At 46.6% G+C, this 18,901-nt stretch overlaps 2 pseudogenes; both read left to right on the top strand.

The window, feature by feature from the left end:
• The first annotated feature begins 12,096 nt into the window (after positions 1-12,096).
• Positions 12,097-12,248, top strand: LOC125972987 (U1 spliceosomal RNA; annotated as a pseudogene).
• A 1,288-nt stretch (positions 12,249-13,536) lies between these two features.
• On the top strand, positions 13,537-13,680 carry LOC125972992 (U5 spliceosomal RNA; annotated as a pseudogene).
• Positions 13,681-18,901: the final 5,221 nt, after the last annotated feature.

Below are 18,901 nucleotides of genomic sequence, written 5' to 3'. Positions count from 1 at the left end.
GGGGTTTAAACTTAATTTTTTAGTAAGGGTTAATCTAAAGCCAGTTTACGTTTCACTCCGACGACGTTTGTCCAGACACGGCTTGATAGAAAAAGCCCCGTAATACTCTCACCATAAGCTTGCATCTTTTCATACCATTCTGTTAATGGTATTTTCAAAATTGTCTGGAAAAGGCCGCATTCGCTGTTGAACACTTCAAGTTTTAGAAACATTAAATCGATTAGCTCTCCATCTTCTGCCCCATCAACAGTTTGAGGAGAAACTTTCAGCCGGAAAAAACATCTCCCTCTGGCTGTGATTTTTGAAATCCAAGTTGCATTCAGCTCACCTTCTAACCCGTATTCCTTGAGAAATTCAGTCAAAACCTCTGGCAAGAGTTGATTTAAGACAGCCCAGTCATTCGAGTTCAGAGTACCATACGCACCGGCTTGCTCATAGTTGTTGTTGTTGTTTGATCCAGAGCTCTCTTGGTTTCTCATAAAGAAAGACAACTCACCACTCTCGTAAAAAAATTTAAATCCCCATAGAGTCTCTGGTGTTAGCTGCCAGCTCCGCTCAAGTTTTTCTGTAGGCCTTTGTTGCATACGTCTTAGATACATTTGTTTCTTCCTAGGGGCATCTAGCAAACCATCGGGGCCTCTGCGGCAAAGATGGATACTGACCGGCGTTTCTGCTATCATGATTTGAGCTTCAAGTTTGCAGTTTAACACCACAGCTTTAGCTCTTTTTTCTAAGAACTATCAGCACGATACTAAATATAAATATACGAACAACAGGTCCGGCCCTTCTCTCAAACCACACCTCTGTGTATCACGTGTTTTTTTTTTTTTTTTTTAAATCAAGATATATTTTAAACTTAGACAGCCTTCATAAAAAAACAGAGGCCTTCGTCTTGTCTCCCTCCAAAATTAAACGGTTCCAACAGTCTCTACCGCATATCCTTGGCCCCAGTAATGCCGACTCCACTATTGTTTGTCAAATTACATTACAGATAACTTGTGACTTGTAACAAATGTGATTTTCTCAACAAAACCCCCTTGATCCTCTAAAGTAATGTTTGCCAAATTACATGCGTCTCTCGCTTTTAGATAACTTTGGCTGAGCTATTGTTTCTCAAATTATATGCGACTCTCTTCCAGACAACTTTGCCACCAATAATGACGACTCTCGTGACCCCCCATGCTGACACAAACACCCCTCCCCTTCGCCTTGTCAACAAAACGGGCCCCTTCAATCCCACACGTACGGGCTGGTAGCAAAGCTAGCTCAGAGGGCTGGTAGCAAAGCTAGCTCAGATGCTGCACCTGTTTTGATTCATAAAAATACATGCCCATACATATCCACATCTAAAAATGGCGCCAGCAAACCAAAATGGCGACAGTCAAAGATGGCGCCGTCACAACTGGTGCCATCTTGATGCCCCCAACCCTGCCCCATCCCAAATAAAAACCGTCATAAATCTTAACATCAATGGATCATAAGATTTTATAACCCCTCAAATAAAAACTACCATAAATCTTAACATAAAAGGACTAAAGAATTTATGACCCCCAATAAAAATTACCATATATCTTAACATAAAAGGACTAAAGAATTTATGACCCCCAATAAAAAAAACGTCATAAATCTTAACATCAATAGATCATAAAATTTTATGACCCCCTAACTCATTTGCATATGAATAGACATCAAAGCCTAATGCATTATATTATTGTGTGTGGCGCCAGCTGCACCTGAAGGATGTCACGGGCCCCCTGCTGGACCCCCTCCAGTTTGCGTACCGGGCAAACAGGTTGGTGGATGATGCGGTCAACATGGGACTGCACTACATCCTGCAACACCTGGACACCCCAGGAAAGTACGCCAGGATCCTGTTTGTGGACTTCAGCTCGGCGTTCAACACCATCGCTCCTGACGTCCTCCAACAGAAGCTCATCCAGCTCGCGGTGCCTGCCTCCACCTGTCAGTGGATCACCAGCTTCCTGACCAACAGGAGACAGCGTGTGAGGCTGGGGAGCATCACATCTGACACTCTGACCCGCTATTCCTCCCCCGGTTGGGAGCCGTCGGAAACGGTGTGCGAGGAGGCAGAAGAGGGGCAAGCGCGGAGGCGTCCGGGCCAGGCTGGCGGCCAACCCAGCGCGACCGGCGGTGCCCTCCATTCTTCTGGCGAATGTTCGATCGCTGGACAACAAAATGGATTACGTTCGCCTGCTGAGGTTTACGAACCGGACGGTGCGGAACTGCTGTGTGCTCGTGTTCACCGAGACCTGGTTGAGTGACAACATTCCGGACTCTGCAGTGCATCTGGAGCGGCTAGCGTGCTATCGGGCGGACCGTGCCATTGTACGAGGGGGAAAGTCGCGAGGAGGTGGAATATGCGTCTACATCCGAGAAGAATGGTGCCGGGACTCTGTGGTGGTATGTAAGCACTGCTCGCCGCTTGTGGAGTTTGTGATCATTAAGTGCCGTCCTTTTTATCTGCCGAGGGAATTTACCGCAATTCTGCTAGTCGCGGTATACATCCTGCCTTCCAACATCGAAGGAGACAGGATCGCGGCGCTTGGTGAACTGTACCAGGCTGTCAGTGAACAGCAAACAGCGCACCCTGACGGTTTCACCATCTTCGCTGGAGACTTCAATCATGCCAACCTGAAGTCTGTTTTCCCGAGGCTTCACCAGCATGTTCCTTTTCCGACACGTGGAGACAGCTTCCTGAACCTAGTCTACTCGGCGCAAAAGGGAGCTTTCAAAGCCACCCCCCTCCCCCATCTGGGGCTTTCTGACCATCTCACCGTTTTTCTTTTGGCCGCATACAGACAATTGGTAAAGGCATCCAGGCCGGTTCGGAGGCAGGTTCAAGTGTGGCCTGAGGGTGCCTCCGATGCACTTCGTGACTGCTTCTTGTTTGAGAATATCTTTCGTTCTTCACGTGTTGTTGTTAGTCACCTAAATGTTGAACAGAGGCTGTGATTTACCGAAGTCAAATTCCTTGTTTGGCACGCTCAAACATGGCGAATAAAAAAACTCTTGAATCTTGAATCTTGAATCTTGAATTGTGGTTTTATTTGAGGTATTTACTTTTATCTTCCTTTTGGTCTCAAATAGTCCTTATTTGCAATTATTGTTCAAATTTGTGTTTACGTTCAAATTTTGACTTGTTTATTTTCAAATTTTAACTTGCAGGTTGACGTTTTTGTCTTATCGGGAAATGGGGTCAGGTTAGGGTTAGGGTTAAGGTTAGGGTTAGGGTTAGGGGTTAGGTTAGGAAGGGGGATAGGTTAGGATTAGGGCTGGGATAGGACCAGTTTAGGGGACAGCACACAGACGTAACAGGAGCTCGATGGAAACCGGAAACGTGGGGGGGCGCACTGGAGGTGAGACAGGAGAGTTAGGATTAGGTAAAGAGTTCTTCCCCCGAAGGAGAGGAACAAAGGCACGGTCCTACCATCCTGGCCCGCACCCCACAACCAGCTCCAGAGCATCCTGCCCGTTGGGGCCGCGCCCGCCATGCTGGCCGCGCCCGCCATGCTGGCCGCGCCCGCCATGCTGGCCAGGACTAATTAGGGCTTAATAAAGATCGTTTTTGACTTTGAACACGTGTTTGTGCTTATTGTATGTTTGTTTTTGATTGCACTTTACCTATCCGGTCGCCTTTGTTATATAATTAATAAGTGAGTCTCGATTTGGCATGTAAGATTGACAGCTGCGCTTGCGTTCAACTAAATATTCGAACCTCGCACCTAATTCATCGACTCCCCTATCTGGGTGGAGCGAGAGCATCTTGCTCTGTGCGGCATCCATGCGCTCTCCTATCTGGGTAGAGCGTGGGTAAATTACTATTTGTTTCCAATTGGTTTTGTACCGGCGTCATTTTGCGGTAAATTTTGTTCATCTGTGTGGCCATCGACAACGTTTCGGCATCTTTTGTGCCTTCTTCAGGTCTGGCACACAGGAATTGCATCTCAATTTAGTTTAGTTTCATCACATGGGGAGCTGTTTCCTCCTCCACGGCCGCATCGAGACTGAGAGCTCCTGCTCCGAACGGTGTTTATATACACTCCTCCAAGTGGGCGGAGCCAGCGATTTGCGCTTGTTTCTTTAGCATAGTAACTTGTTTTCTTGCAGGCACCGATTGGGCGTGGATTTGTGATCTCTGGAATAGGTAAGTATATTTTTGTTTTGGGTAAGTATTATGGTTTTAATTAAGATAAGTATTTACTTTTAACTGTTTTTTTTTTGCTTTTTTTGTCCCAAATAATGCTTATTTGCAATTGTTTACATTCAAATTTGATAGGTATGCACATTTTTTTGTTTTGGGTGAGTATTGTGGTTTTATTTGGGGTAAGTATTTACTTTTAACTGCCTTTTGGTCTCAAATAGTGCTTATTTGCATTTATTGTTCAAATTTGTGTTTGCGTTCAAATTTTGACTTGTTTATTTTCAAATTTTAACCCGCAGGTTGACGTTTTTGTCTTATCGGGAAATGGGGTTAGGGTTAGGGTTAGGGTTAAGGTTAGGGTTAGGGTTAGGGTTAGGGGTTAGGTTAGGATGGGGGATAGGTTAGGATTAGGGCTGGGATAGGACCAGTTTAGGGGACAGCACACAGACGTAACAGGAGCTCGATGGAAACCGGAAACGTGGGGGGTGGCGCACTGGAGGTGGCACAGGCGAGTTAGGATTAGGTAAAGAGTTCCTCCCCCGAATGAGAATAACAAAGGCACGGTCCTACCATCCTGGCCCGCACCCCACAACCAGCTCCAGAGCATCCTGCCCCTTGCGGCCGCGCCCGCCATGCTGGCCAGGACTAATTAGGGCTTAATAAAGATCGTTTTTGACCTTGAACACGTGTTTGTGCTTATTGTATGTTTGTTTTTGATTGCACTTTACCTATCCGGTCGCCTTTGTTATATAATTAATAAGTGAGTCTCGATTTGGCATGTAAGATTGACAGCTGCGCTTGCGTTCAACTAAATATTCGTACCTCGCACCTAATTCATCGACTCCCCTATCTGGGTGGAGCGAGAGCATCTTGGTCTGTGCGGCATCCATGCGCTCTCCTATCTGGGTAGAGCGTGGGTAAATTACTATTTGTTTCCAATTGGTCTTGTACCGGCGTCATTTTGCGCTAAATTTTGTTCATCTGTGTGGCCATCGACAACGTTTCGGCATCTTTTGTGCCTTCTTCAGGTCTGGCACACAGGAATTGCATCTAAATTTAGTTTAGTTTCATCACATGGGGAGCTGCTTCATCCTCCACGGCCGCATCGAGACTGAGAGCTCCTGCTCCGAACGGTGCTTATATACACTCCTCCAAGTGGGCGGAGCCAGCGATTTGCGCTTGTTTCTTTAGCATAGTAACTTGTTTTCTTGCAGGCACCGATTGGGCGTGGATTTGTGATCTCCGTAATAGGTAAGTATATTTTTGTTTTGGGTAAGTATTATGGTTTTAATTAAGGTAAGTATTTACTTTTAACTGCTTTTTTTGCTTTTTTGTCCCAAATAATGCTTATTTGCAATTGTTTACATTCAAATTTGATAGGTATGCACATTTTTTTGTTTTGGGTGAGTATTGTGGTTTTATTTGAGGTAAGTATTTACTTTTAACTGCTTTTGGTGTCAAATAGTGCTTATTTGCAATTATTGTTCCAATTTGTGTTTACGTTCAAATTTTGACTCGTTTATTTTCAAATTTTAACTTGCAGGTTGATGTTTTTGTCTTATCGGGAAATGGGGTCAGGTTAGGGTTAGAGTTAGGGTTACGGTGGGAGACCCCCTCCTAGAGAAGGGAAAGGCAAAAGCACGGTCCATCCATCCGGGATTCCAATCAGCCCCCAGCTCACGGTTCCGGCGGGCAACGCGGTGGCGTCGGCCATAGTGGACCATCGTCCAACCCTGATCCATGGCTGTGGATCCAGAATTTGCCTTTGTCATATATTTAATAAAGTTATTTTTTTTTAAAATAAAGTTTCTTTTTTGATTTATTCTGGCCAATATGCAATGTGTGCCCTGACAACGTTTCGGCTATCTAAAGCCTTCATCAGGTCTGGCACACATGTATTATATGAAAAACTATTTTTGTTTTGTAAGGTGCAACAATGTGTCTTGCTTGCAGTCCAAATTCGCACTAAAGGCCCTTTGCCTTGCGGATTCCTTTTATACCCTCAGCTCGGTTGAAGTTTTAAATCTTTTTTGTTTTTCGAAATTTCGTTTTAGAAATGTAACGTGTTTTAGCTTATATTTTCATTTTTCAATTAATTTTCATAATTAAACTAGCCTTCATATTAGGTTTGAACAAAATAATTATAATTTGGTCAACTTGGAATTGGTATTATAGAAATGTAAACATACTAATTTTGTTTTTTAATGTTTTTTAATTGTTTTTTTTCATGTTTTTTGATGTTTTTTGTTTTTCAAATAGACGTGGTCTAGGATCTCGGATTGCGGTCCAAACTACAGGTAAGTAGTACATAGGTAGGTGGATTATATATTGGGTTTTTGCAAATTTGTAATTATATTATTGAGAACATTTGGTGACTTTTGTTTATATTTTTGTTTTATTCCGTTTTGTCAATTTTTTTCTGCTTTTTTCAGGTGGCGTGGTCCGGGGACCAGACGCGTGGTTCCAATTGGAGGTAAGTATCCAGGTAGGTATTAGATGTGAGTGGGTCTGAATAAAGTAAAACCAATTTGTCCTAATTATGTTAATTGTCCTACTTGTTGGAAGTTCTGTTCCTGGTGGGACGTAAAAAGGGACTGGGATTGGGGTAAGGGTTGGGGTTAGGGTTGGGGTTAGGGTTAGGTTTAGGGTTGGGGGTAGGGTCAGGATTGCAGTAGGAGCCCCCCTTCCTGTTGGAAGCAGGGGCAAAAGCACGGTCCATCCGTCCGGCACACCTCCCAGCGTCCAGCCCAGGGTTCTGATTGCAGTAGGCGCCCCCCTTCCTGTTGGAAGCAGGGGCAAAAGCACGGTCCATCCGTCCGGCACACCTCCCAGCGTCCAGCCCAGGGTTCTGACGAGCAAAGCGGCGGCGTCGGCCATAGTGGACCGTGGTCCAACCTTGCTACATGGCTGGAATTCGCCTTTGTTATATATGTAATAAACTTGTTTTTATCAAACAAAATTGTTTTTAATATGGTTGTTTTTAATGAAGTAGTTTTTAATAAAGTTTCTTTTGTTAGATTTTGTTTGGCCAATATATAATGTATGTGTGCCTTGACAACGTTTCGGCCGCTAGGGCCTTCCTCAGGTCTGGCACACAAACAAACAAAAAATAAAATTGATGCTGAAATCTACTGTTTGTAATTGCTGCTGAGTTGTTTTCTCTTTGTTCTCTCTCCACGCACTGAGCGTCTTTTGCGCTGCGCGTCCTTTTATAGTCTCTGTTTGGTTAGAGTTTCTAATTTCAAATTTTAGTTTTTGTTTCTGACTTTTTCTTTTTTGGAAATAAAATTGGTTTTAGCCTCAATGAATGTGTTCCAATTACGATTTGATATTGTGAATTATGATTTTGAATATTTTATTGTTTTGTTTTTTGTTTTGTTTTTTATTTTTGTTTTTTAATTTTTTGTTTCTCATTTTTCTTACTACAGGTATGTGGATTATTCAGGTAAGTATTTACGTATATATTTTTTTGATTTTTGTCTTTTCTAATTTTTTAGGTGGGCGTGGTCCGGGGACCAGAGGCGTGGTACCAATTTGAGGTAAGTATCCAAGGTAGGTATCTAAGGTAGGTATCTAAGGTAAGTGAGTCCGAATTGATTTTAATAAATTTGTCCTAATTGTGTTAATTGAGCCTGCTTTGAACACTCTGGACTCTGAAACCAGTGATCCCAGCTCAAGTCTCGGTTGGACCTCAAACCTTTGGTCACATACGGTCTGTCATGTAACATGGGAGTAGAGATGGTGCAAATGGTAGAATATGGATTGTTCACAGGAATAAATTGGCAGAGCTGAAATTCCAAATTTGTCCAAAAGATGGCGCCAGACCAAAACGTGAGACTAAAAGAGGAGCCAATAAGCTAAACATGGTAAAATAGAAATAAAAGAGTAGCACGGTGTCAGAGTGTGAGTCACGCATGGAAGCACAAATGTGATTTTTATTTTTGATTTCTTTGCTTGGCTAAAAAAGTATTCTGTAACCGCTTTAAGCAATACTATTTGTCAATTCGATCAAGGGACCCGTCACTATGAGAATAGTGGCGTGGCATAAATTGTTTGGAGAAGCACAAATGTGATTTTTATTTTTGATTTCTTTGCTTGGCTAAAAATGTATTCTGTAACCGCTTTAAGCAATATTATTTGTCAATTCGATCAAGAGACCCGCCACTATGAGAATAGTGGCGTGACATAAATTGTTTAGAAAAGTAGGTCAAGGGTTTGGATTTTTATTTCAGAGTTAATTGAAGCGTAACTTTAAAAAGTTATTTTCATGTAACAGAAAGAGAAGAAAAGGGGAAGTGAAAGGTTTTACCACTAGCTGTGCATTTGGTGGAAAGTACTGCGTGGTCAGGGCGGAAACAGCTGCTGAAGGCCACAGATAACCAAGCGTGGGGAAACTGGCCAGTTCCCTCTATGGGCGTGGGGAAACTGGCCAGTTCCCTCTATGGGCGTGGGAAAACTGGCCCGTTCCCTCTATAGGCGTGAGAAAGCTGGCCAGTCCCTTCTATAGGCGTGGGAAAACTGGGCAGTCTTACCCTATAGGGAAAGTACAGGAGAAAAGAAAGGGGAGGGGGGGGGACGGAGAGGTCTATAAAAGGTCCTGCAGGAGCAGCTTCAGGGCTTTTTTCCCCCAAAAGAGCGCTCATACGTGAAGAGGCCCGGAGGAGTTTCAAGATTTTTTTTCCAAAAGTCCCAAAGATCTTTGTGTGAGACGCAGGATCGCTGGACTGAAATTAACTTGGATTTACTCCCAAAAATTGGACTGGACAACTTTATAGGAGAAATAGGTGAGGATGACCGTTTTTATGTATTTTAGCGAGAGGGGGGAATAGTCATTGGGCCGCCGGCTTCCTCGTGGCCAGCCTGTTTCTCTAATTTGGATTTTAGAAGCAAGATCGAACTGATCACTCGACTTTGCTTCCACCAAAAATAGCACGCAGCTGGTATTTACCTCTTCCCTTTTTTATGAACTGTGTTTTGCAATCGAATTGTTCTGGGATTGAATGATTTTATTAACACGGGTATCAGTGAGTGAAATTGTTCAGTTTCTGGAGTAATTGAGATTTGTAATTCTATTCCATGTTTCTACAATAAATGTGTTTTGTATATTACTTACTTCGTTGTGCGCGGATTTGTACTGAATATGCAACCGAAGGCTCAGGCCCGCTTCCCCTTTTTGACGGGCCGCGTAAAAAGGAACTCCGAACAAGTTAGAGACTTAAATAACTTCCGTAGTTATCTGAGCCACGAGTGAATTTCGATCCGTTCGAAAGTTGTTTCGTCTGAATAAATTAAAGGAAGTGTTTAAATCAGATTATTGGTTTTGTGTAGAACGGAAAGTTATTTAACTATTTGAAAGGCTCAGGCCCGCTTCCCCTTTTTTGACGGGCCGCGTAAAAAGTAACTCCGAGCAAGTTAGAGGATTAAATAACTTTCGTAAATATTTAACGGAAGAGTGGATTTCGTTAAAAGTAAATTCGGTTGAAAATTCATTTTTCTTTTTAAATAACATAACGACGACGGTTAAAATAAATCATTGGAGTTGGTGGAGGATAAAAGTATTTTAACTGTCCGTCGGGCGCGGCCCAGTTCCTAAATTTGTCGGGCCGCGTCAAAAGTTAAATGGGACACGATCAGAAAATAGACTTGCCTTCCAAATTAATTATTGGGCAAATCTAAATAGAGCACGACATTTTTATTCGGTTTAAGAAAGTCGCTATTTTTTTTTTAAAGCAATTAAGTGGGGTGAAGAACTCCGACGGTTAAGTGCTAGATCTACGTATAGGAAGTTAGAATTAATGATATAAAGTGCATTAATTTTCTTCTTAAATGCTATTATTGTCACACTTTTATTAATTCGATTCTCTTTCGAATGAAAAAGTTGGTCGGTTCGCTGCATGAGCGACCAAGTGGTACGGACCCATATCAACATTTACTTCGGCAAAACTAGTGCTTGGGTGCGCTATACAAACGAATCCCTGAGGTCTTAACAAAGACATCTAAAAACTATCCGTAACAAAATAAGAACTTCAAACACTAGCGGGGAGCCATCAATACGATGCGGTCACTTCGAAGTCTTGCCTCGAATTGAGTTACTCGGCTCGAGCTTCGGGTGACTTGAGAGGGATTGGCGTCGTACAGAAATTAGATTGATTCCGGTGGAGTTAATTTAACTCGGGTGGTTAGATTACGGACGAATCTCCGAACCCGGCTAAAACAAACCCGTTACCGGGAAGCCGGGGGCACCTTAATGCAAGAGGTGCGTTTGACAGGTCATATGCAAAAGTTTCATTCGTATGTAAAATAAATTTCAAGATTTTCCTTTATAAATCATTGGCTGTTCAGATCAGCAATATCAGTTAAACATATCATATAGCGGACAGAGACAAAGATAATTGAAAAGTGAAATGAAGTTCATGGGAGTTACAGATTTGTCAAGAAGAATGGTCCAATATACCTTCAACCAGAATCCACACTCTCATTGGAAGCTTTAGGAAGTATCTCGAGCAGTGGTTCTTAACCTTGTTGGCGGTACCAAACCCCACCAGTTTCATATCAAAGTCAAAGTCAAAGTCAGCTTTATTGTCAATTTCTCCACATGCCAAAGACACACAAAGAAACCGAAATTTCGTTCCCCCCTATCCCACGGTGACAAGACATGGCCCACAACAGACAAACAAGTGAACAAGTATAACAAAAGCGTGCTGAATAAATAATGAATAAATAACAACAAATAAATAAATAAAAAAGAGGAGCAAAAAAAAAAAAAAAAAGGAGCAAGTGCGCGTACAGCAGACATTCCAGAAAATAGCGCAACAGTGCCGCACGCTACGCAGAAGGGGGTAGTGAGTTCAGGGCCCTAACAGCCTGGAGAAAGAAGCTGTTGGCGAGTCTGGTGGTGCGGGAGCGCAGGCAGAACGTCAAACAAAGAGTGAGCCGGGTCACTCACATCTCTCGCAATCGAGGTTGCCTTGCGGGTGAGATGGGAGGTGTAAATGTCCTTCAGGGAGGGGAGCGAAGCACCAATAATCTTACCAGCCGTATTCACTATGCGCTGCAGGGCCTTCAAGTTCTGTTCAGTGCAGTTACCACCCCAGACAGCGATGCAACTGGTGAGGACGCTCTCAATGGTGCCACGGTAGAATGTAGACACGACTGCCTGAGGAGCACATGCACGCCTGAGCTTCCGCAGAAAGTACAGGCGGCGCTGAGCTTTCTTTTCCAGTGACGAGGTGTTTGCGGACCAGGAGAGGTCCTCACTGATGTGCACCCCCAGGAACTTGGTGCAGCTCACCCTCTCCACCACAGCACCGTCGATGATCAGCGGCAGGCGGCGCTGAGCTTTCTTTTCCAGTGACGAGGTGTTTGCGGACCAGGAGAGGTCCTCACTGAACATGCCTGGAAGTCGATGCCGGTGCTTGGGGCCGTGTGGCGGTGAACTATTTATGTTATAGTTATTTGATATATTTGTCATTTTCAAAACTTGTTCAGAAAAAAAATATATTATTTAGTGGTAATGTTGGACGTTTTCAATAAATACAAATTCATACAGTTTTAGGGTTCTCAGGTTAAAAGAGGCAATGCATGATAGGCATGTTTTTGCCGATATATTATTTTTACTTTATTTTTTATGGTTTGTTATGGTTGCTGCCATCACCACTAGATGGCGACGAAGACAAAGGAGGTGAACAAAGGCGTGGGGGTAGGGGCAATGAAGGGTAGAAAAAGAAGCAAAGCATGGTGATAGTGTTTCTTAATCTATGTTTTACTTAATTTATAATGCTTTGGTTTTGTAATGACCAAAGGTACTTTTTAAACAGTTCTACGAAAGTTTCATCCACTGAGTGTGTATGTGTGCCACACGTTTTTAGCAATTAAGCCCGTGACTGAAGATGGCGTGTGCGGTAAAGACGTCGGCCCGGCAACTTGTACAGTTCATACCTACCTGGAAGGGGAGACACCATGATCAAGAAGGTGGTTCACCCAAAGTGAGGCTCAGCCATTGCACTCTGGTTGTGCTGACCTCTACTGTGGGAATCTCAACTGCATTATTTCTGGTAGTGGGGGACTGTGTTCGCGCTCTCCTCTGGTCTTTCTGATGAAAACAAAAATTAAGTGCAGTAGTACGCACATGGAGTTGAAGTCTGCGATGCTGTGACACACTGAACGCTTTTGATTATGTAATTAACTGTACTCTGGAACTGTGTGTCAGGGTTTTCCAGATTATCCTTATCGTATCATTATGTTGGAATGCAGCCTGTAATAAATAACGTAGCTAGATTAGTTTTATGCTTATGTTGGAATGCAACCTGTGATAAATAACCTAGCTTGTCCCATCCTACACAACGTCGTAAAACACCCTTTGCTATGTTTTGACTAGTGGTCAAGGGCTTTCTCTATTCAGTCCACTCTTACCCCCACCCTGTTTCTCTTAATAAAAATGCTCTTGCAGGAGCCGTGAGTCAGACCTCCATTCGAACATCGCTGTACGCACAGCGACAAATGGACTCTCCACCTGCAGGTGTCTAAAAGGACTTACTCGTCTCCCGTGTGGTTCTTGCAAAATAAGTTGGAGTGAGCGAATCTCTAACACTGTGCATTTGCTCGCTAAACTGTATTCACCAAATTAGTAAATGCAAAATAATATGTAATTACCACGTTCCTGACTCGTCATATGATATGAACGTGTCAAAACCTTTTTGTCGGCTGTAGGTCTGTCTTTTTAAGAATTCGCCGGATTGTTTTTCCTCATACATCACAAGTATGGATTTCTAGAGAACAACTTTTACTTTCTAAAGTAAAATGACAGAAATATTTTCAAATGTCAAATATCAAACGCCACCAACGCAGTGGAGGTGAATTACATTCCAAACCATGCCAGCAACGTCAAAAGCCTCAATTATTTGCGACACAAGCAAGACATAGAGCATTTCTGAAGTTTGAAAAACCATTTGAGAAATTACGATCGTATTTTGTTTCCCGATTTGTGTTGAATAAAGTTATGAAATTACAAATTTTCAAATAAACACAGGGATGGGATCATTTCCCGTTCTCTCAGACCAAAAGTACACGTACCAAGACATACAACTGTTTTTACCTTCAATAATCAAAATAGACGCCCAATATAATTGAAAGAACGAGCGCTGTCAGTGTTCGATCAGATACCTACAATCCTGTGCGCCAACAATGTTTAAAGTAAGTGAGACATTAATGAACACAAAATACTCGTTTAAACATTCTATGTTGCTTGAGTCCTTGTAAGTATAGTAAATCCATCAACTTCTATTGTTTGTATGTTGCTGCAATTTGAGTGCGAGACCGCCTGTGAATTTAGTGAGACCAGCAGTGGGATGGCCCGTTTTGACTCAGATTTTCAGATACTCGTTCCTCTTCAGATCGAATAAATCTTTCGCCTTTTACTAAAGATTTCTGTGGAGAGGAACAATAAGAGTATATCATTTCCGTGGAGAGGAACAATAAGAGTATATCTCAATTTGTTGATGCTCTGTGAAAGCAGAGCGTTCTTTCTCTTTTTGCAACGGATAGCCGCCTATATCATACTCCGTGCAACAATCATACGTTCGCATAATTCATACCGGCACATATGTGAACATGTTCACATAAACAGAGAAATTATGCCGAGAATTATGGAGACAGCTTCCTGGACCTAGTCTACTCGGCGCAAAAGGGAGCTTTCAAAGCCACCCCCCTCCCCCATCTGGGGCTTTCTGACCATCTCACCGTTTTGCTTTTGCCCGCATACAGACAATTGGTAAAGGCATCCAGGCCGGTTCGGAGGCGGGTTCGGGTGTGGCCTGAGGGTGCCTCCGATGCACTTCGTGACTGCTTCGACACCACTGACTGGGACTTGTTTAAGCAGGCAGCCACCTACAACGATTGGACGGACATAGTGGAGTATACTGACTCTGTTACCTCTTACATCACGAAGTGCATCGATGATGTGACTTGCTCGAAATCCGTCGTCACTCGCGCGAACTGGAAGCCGTGGCTGACGGGGGCTGTCCTCAGGCTGTTGAGGGCCAGGGACAAGGCTTTCAGAGCGGGGGACGAGGCTGGCTTGAGGACAGCGAGGGCCGACCTGTCCCGAGGCATCAAAGAAGCGAAGAAGGCGTTCTCGTGCAAGGTCTCCACCCACTTCAAGGACAGCAAGGACGCACGTAGCCTTTGGCGGGGCATTCAGACCATCACGGACTACAAGCCCGCGCCGAGGAGCTGTGAGGGCGACGTCCGTCTGCTGAACGATCTGAACCGCTTCTTTGCTCGCTTCGACGCCCAGAACAGCACTTGCCCGCTGAAGACCACTCCCCCCCCCACAAGCAGCCCCTGCGCCTCTCTGCCGACGGTGTGAGGAGGGCGCTTGCCGCTATTGATACCCGTAAGGCGGCGGGCCCTGACAACATCCCGGGTCGAGCGCTGAAGGACTGCGCTGGGGAGCTGTCGGGTGTCTTCACGGACATCTTTCACGTTTCCCTGCAGCAGCCCATCGTCCCTTCGTGTTTCAAGGCTGCCACCATCGTTCCTGTGCCGAAGAAACCTGCACCGTCCTGCTTCAATGACTACCGCCCCGTGGCACTGACGCCCATCATCATGAAGTGCTTGGAGCGGCTTGTCATGGAGCACATCAAGTCCGTTCTCCCCCCCACCATTGACCCTTTCCAGTTTGCGTACCGTGCCAAGCGGTCCTCTGAGGATGCCATCTGCTCTGCTCTCCACTCGGCCCTCACCCACCTGGAGAGAAAGGACTCATATGTGAGGTTGCTGTTTGTGGACTTCAGCTCTGCCTTCAACACCATTGTGCCGCAGCGACTCATCTGCAAACTCGACGAGCTGGGCCTCAGTACCTCCCTCTGCAACTGCTACTGGACTTCCTCTGTCAGAGGCCTCAGGTGGTGCGTGTTGGCGAAGAAATCTCCGCCAGCATCACGCTGAGCACGGGGGCCCCCCAGGCCTGCGTGCTCAGTCCATTGCTCTTCACCCTGCTGACGCATGACTGCACTGCGACCTACAGCGACAACCGCATAGTGAAGTTTGCTGACGACACGACTCTGGTGGGTCTCATCACGAAGGGCGACGAGACTCGGTACAGGTCGGAAGTTGACCTTCTGACCACGTGGTGCAGGGACAACAACCTCCTGCTGAACGTCAATAAGACCAAGTAAATCATTGTTGACTTCCGGAAGGGTCACACAACACACCTGCCGCTGATCATCGACGGTGCTGTGGTGGAGAGGGTGAGCTGCACCAAGTTCCTGGGGGTGCACATCAGTGAGGACCTCTCCTGGTCCGCAAACACCTCGTCACTGGCAAAGAAAGCTCAGTGCATGTGCTCCTCAGGCAGTCGTGTCTACATTCTACCGTGGCACCATTGAGAGCGTCCTCACCAGTTGCATCGCTGTCTGGGGTGGTAACTGCACTGAACAGAACTTGAAGGCCCTGCAGCGCATAGTGAATACGGCTGGTAAGATTATTGGTGCTTCGCTCCCCTCCCTGAAGGACATTTACACCTCCCATCTCACCCGCAAGGCAACCACTCTTTGTTTGACGTTCTGCCTGCGCTCCCGCACCACCAGACTCGCCAACAGCTTCTTTCTCCAGGCTGTTAGGGCCCTGAACTCGCTACCCCCTTCTGCGTAGCGTGCGGCACTGTTGCGCTATTTTCTGGAATGTCTGCTGTACGCGCACTTGCTCCTTTTTTTTTTCTCCTCTTATTTATTTGTTGTTATTTATTCATTATTTATTCAGCACGCTTTTGTTATACTTGTTCACTTGTTTGTCTGTTGTGGGCCATGTCTTGTCACCGTGGGATAGGGGGGAACGAAATTTCGGTTTCTTTGTGTGTCTTTGGCATGTGGAGAAATTGACAATAAAGCTGACTTTGACTTTGACTTTGATATGAAACTGGTGGGGTTTGGTACCGCCAACAAGGTTAAGAACCACTGCTCGAGATACTTCCTAAAGCTTCCAATGAGAGTGTGGATTCTGGTTGAAGGTATATTGGACCATTCTTCTTGACAAATCTGTAACTCCCATGAACTCCATTTCACTTTTCAATTATCTTTGTCTCTGTCCGCTATATGATATGTTTAACTGATATTGCTGATCTGAACAGCCAATGATTTATAAAGGAAAATCCATCCATCCATCCATCCATCTTCTTCCGCTTATCCGGGGTCGGGTCGCGGGGGCAACAGCTTCAGGAGGGACTCCCAGACTTCCCTCTCCCCAGTCACTTCATCCAGCTCATCCCGGGGGATCCCAAGGCGTTCCCAGGCCAGCTGAGAGACATAGTCTCTCCAGCGCGTCCTGGGTCGTCCCCGGGGTCTCCTACCGGTGGGACATGCCCGGAACACCTCCCCAGGGAGGCGTCCAGGAGGCATCCTGATAAGATGCCCGAGCCACCTCATCTGGCTCCTCTCAACGTGGAGGAGTAGCGACTCTACTCCGAGTCTCTCCCGGATGACCGAGCTTCTCACCCTATCTCTAAGGGAGAGCCCGGACATCCTGCGGAGAAAACTCATTTCGGCCGCTTGTATCCGAGATCTCGTTCTTTCGGTCACGACCCATAGCTCGTGACCATAGGTGAGGGTAGGAGCGTAAATCGACCGGTAAATTGAGAGCTTTGCCTTTTGGCTCAGCTCTCTCTTCACCACAACGGACCGGTACAGGGTCCGCATTACTGCCGACGCTGCACCGATCCGCCTGTCGATCTCACGCTCCATCCTCCCCTCACTCGTGAACAAGACTCCAAGATACTTGAACTCCTCCACTTGGGGCAGGATCTCATCCCCGATCCGGAGAGGGCATTCCACCCTTTTCCGATCGAGGACCATGGACTCGGATTTGGAGGTGCTGACCCTCATCCCGACCGCTTCACACTCGGCTGCGAACCGTTCCAGCGAGAGCTGGAGATCACGGCCTGAAGAAGCCAACAGCACCACGTCATCTGCAAAAAGCAGAGACGCGATGCTGAGGTCCCCAAACCGGACCCCCTCAACGCCTCGGCTGCGCCTAGAAATTCTGTCCATAAAAATTATGAACAGAATCGGTGACAAAGGGCAGCCTTGGCGGAGTCCAACCCTCACTGGGAACGAATCCGACTTACTGCCGGAAATGCGGACCAGACTCTGGCATCGGTGATACAGGGACCGAACCGCCCTTATCAGTTGGCTCGGCACCCCGTACTCCCGAAGCACCCTCCACAGAACCTCCCGAGGGACACGGTCGAACGCCTTCTCCAAGTCCACAAAACACATGTGGACTGGTTGGGCAAACTCCCATGCACCCTCGAGGATCCTGCCGAGGGTGTAGAGCTGGTCCACTGTTCCACGGCCAGGACGAAAGCCACACTGCTCCTCCTGAATCCGAGGTTCGACCTCCCGACGGACCCTCCTCTCCAGCACCCCTGAATAGACCTTACCAGGGAGGCTGAGGAGTGTGATTCCCCTGTAATTGGAACACACCCTCCGGTCCCCCTTCTTAAAGAGGGGAACCACCACCCCAGTCTGCCAATCCAGAGGCACTGTCCCCGATGTCCACGCAACGTTGTAGAGGCGTGTCAGCCATGACAGCCCCACAGCATCCAGAGCCTTTAAGAACTCTGGGCGGATCTCATCCACCCCCGGGGCCTTGCCACCGAGGAGTTTTTTAACTACCTCAGTGACTTCGACCCCAGAGATTGGAGAATCCGCCTCAGAGTCTCTAGGCCCTGCTTCCTCAATGGAAGGCGTGTAGGTGGAATTGAGGAGGTCTTCGAAGTATTCTCCCCACCGACTCACGACGTCCCGAGTCGAGGTCAGCAGCACGCCATCCCCACTGTAAACAGTGTTGACGTTGCACTGCTTCCCCCTCCTGAGACGCCGGATGGTGGACCAGAATTTCCTCGAAGCCGTCCGAAAGTCATTCTCCATGGCCTCACCGAACTCCTCCCACGCCCGGGTTTTTGCCTCAGCAACCGCCGAAGCCGCGTTCCGCTTGGCCATCCGGTACCTGTCAGCTGCCTCCGGAGTCCCGCAGGCCAAAACGGCCCGATAGGACTCCTTCTTCAGCTTGACGGCATCCCTTACCGCCGGTGTCCACCAGCGGGTTCGGGGGTTGCCGCCACGACAGGCACCAACGACCTTACGGCCACAGCTCCGGTCGGCCGCCTCAACAATGGAGGCGCGGAACATGGTCCACTCAGACTCAATGTCCCCCGCCTCCCCCGGGACGTGGGAAAAGCTCTGCCGGAGGTGGGAGTTGAAGCTCTTCCTGACAGGAGATTCTGCCAGACGTTCCCAGCAGACCCTCACAGAGCGTTTGGGTCTGCCAGGTCGGACCGGCATCTTCCCCCACCATCGGAGCCAACCCACCACCAGGTGGTGATCAGTTGACAGCTCCGCCCCTCTCTTCACCCGAGTGTCCAAAACATGCGGCCGCAAATCCGATGACACGACTACAAAGTCGATCATCGAACTGCGGCCTAGGGTGTCCTGGTGCCAAGTGCACACATGGACACCCTTATGTTTGAACATGGTGTTCATTATTGAAAATCCGTGTCGAGCACAGAAGTCCAACAATAGAACACCGCTCGGGTTCAGATCAGGGGGGCCGTTCCTCCCAATCACGCCCTTCCAGGTCTCACTGTCATTGCCCACATGAACATTGAAGTCACCCAGTAGAACGATAGAGTCCCCAGAAGGAGCGCTCTCCAGCACTTCCTCCAGGGACTCCAAGAAGGGTGGG

This window comes from Syngnathus scovelli, chromosome 7, assembly GCF_024217435.2.
Source record: "Syngnathus scovelli strain Florida chromosome 7, RoL_Ssco_1.2, whole genome shotgun sequence".
NCBI classification, from domain to species: domain Eukaryota; kingdom Metazoa; phylum Chordata; class Actinopteri; order Syngnathiformes; family Syngnathidae; genus Syngnathus; species Syngnathus scovelli.
Note: the sequence above shows the minus strand (reverse complement) of the source record. Positions and strands in the feature narration are given on the sequence as shown.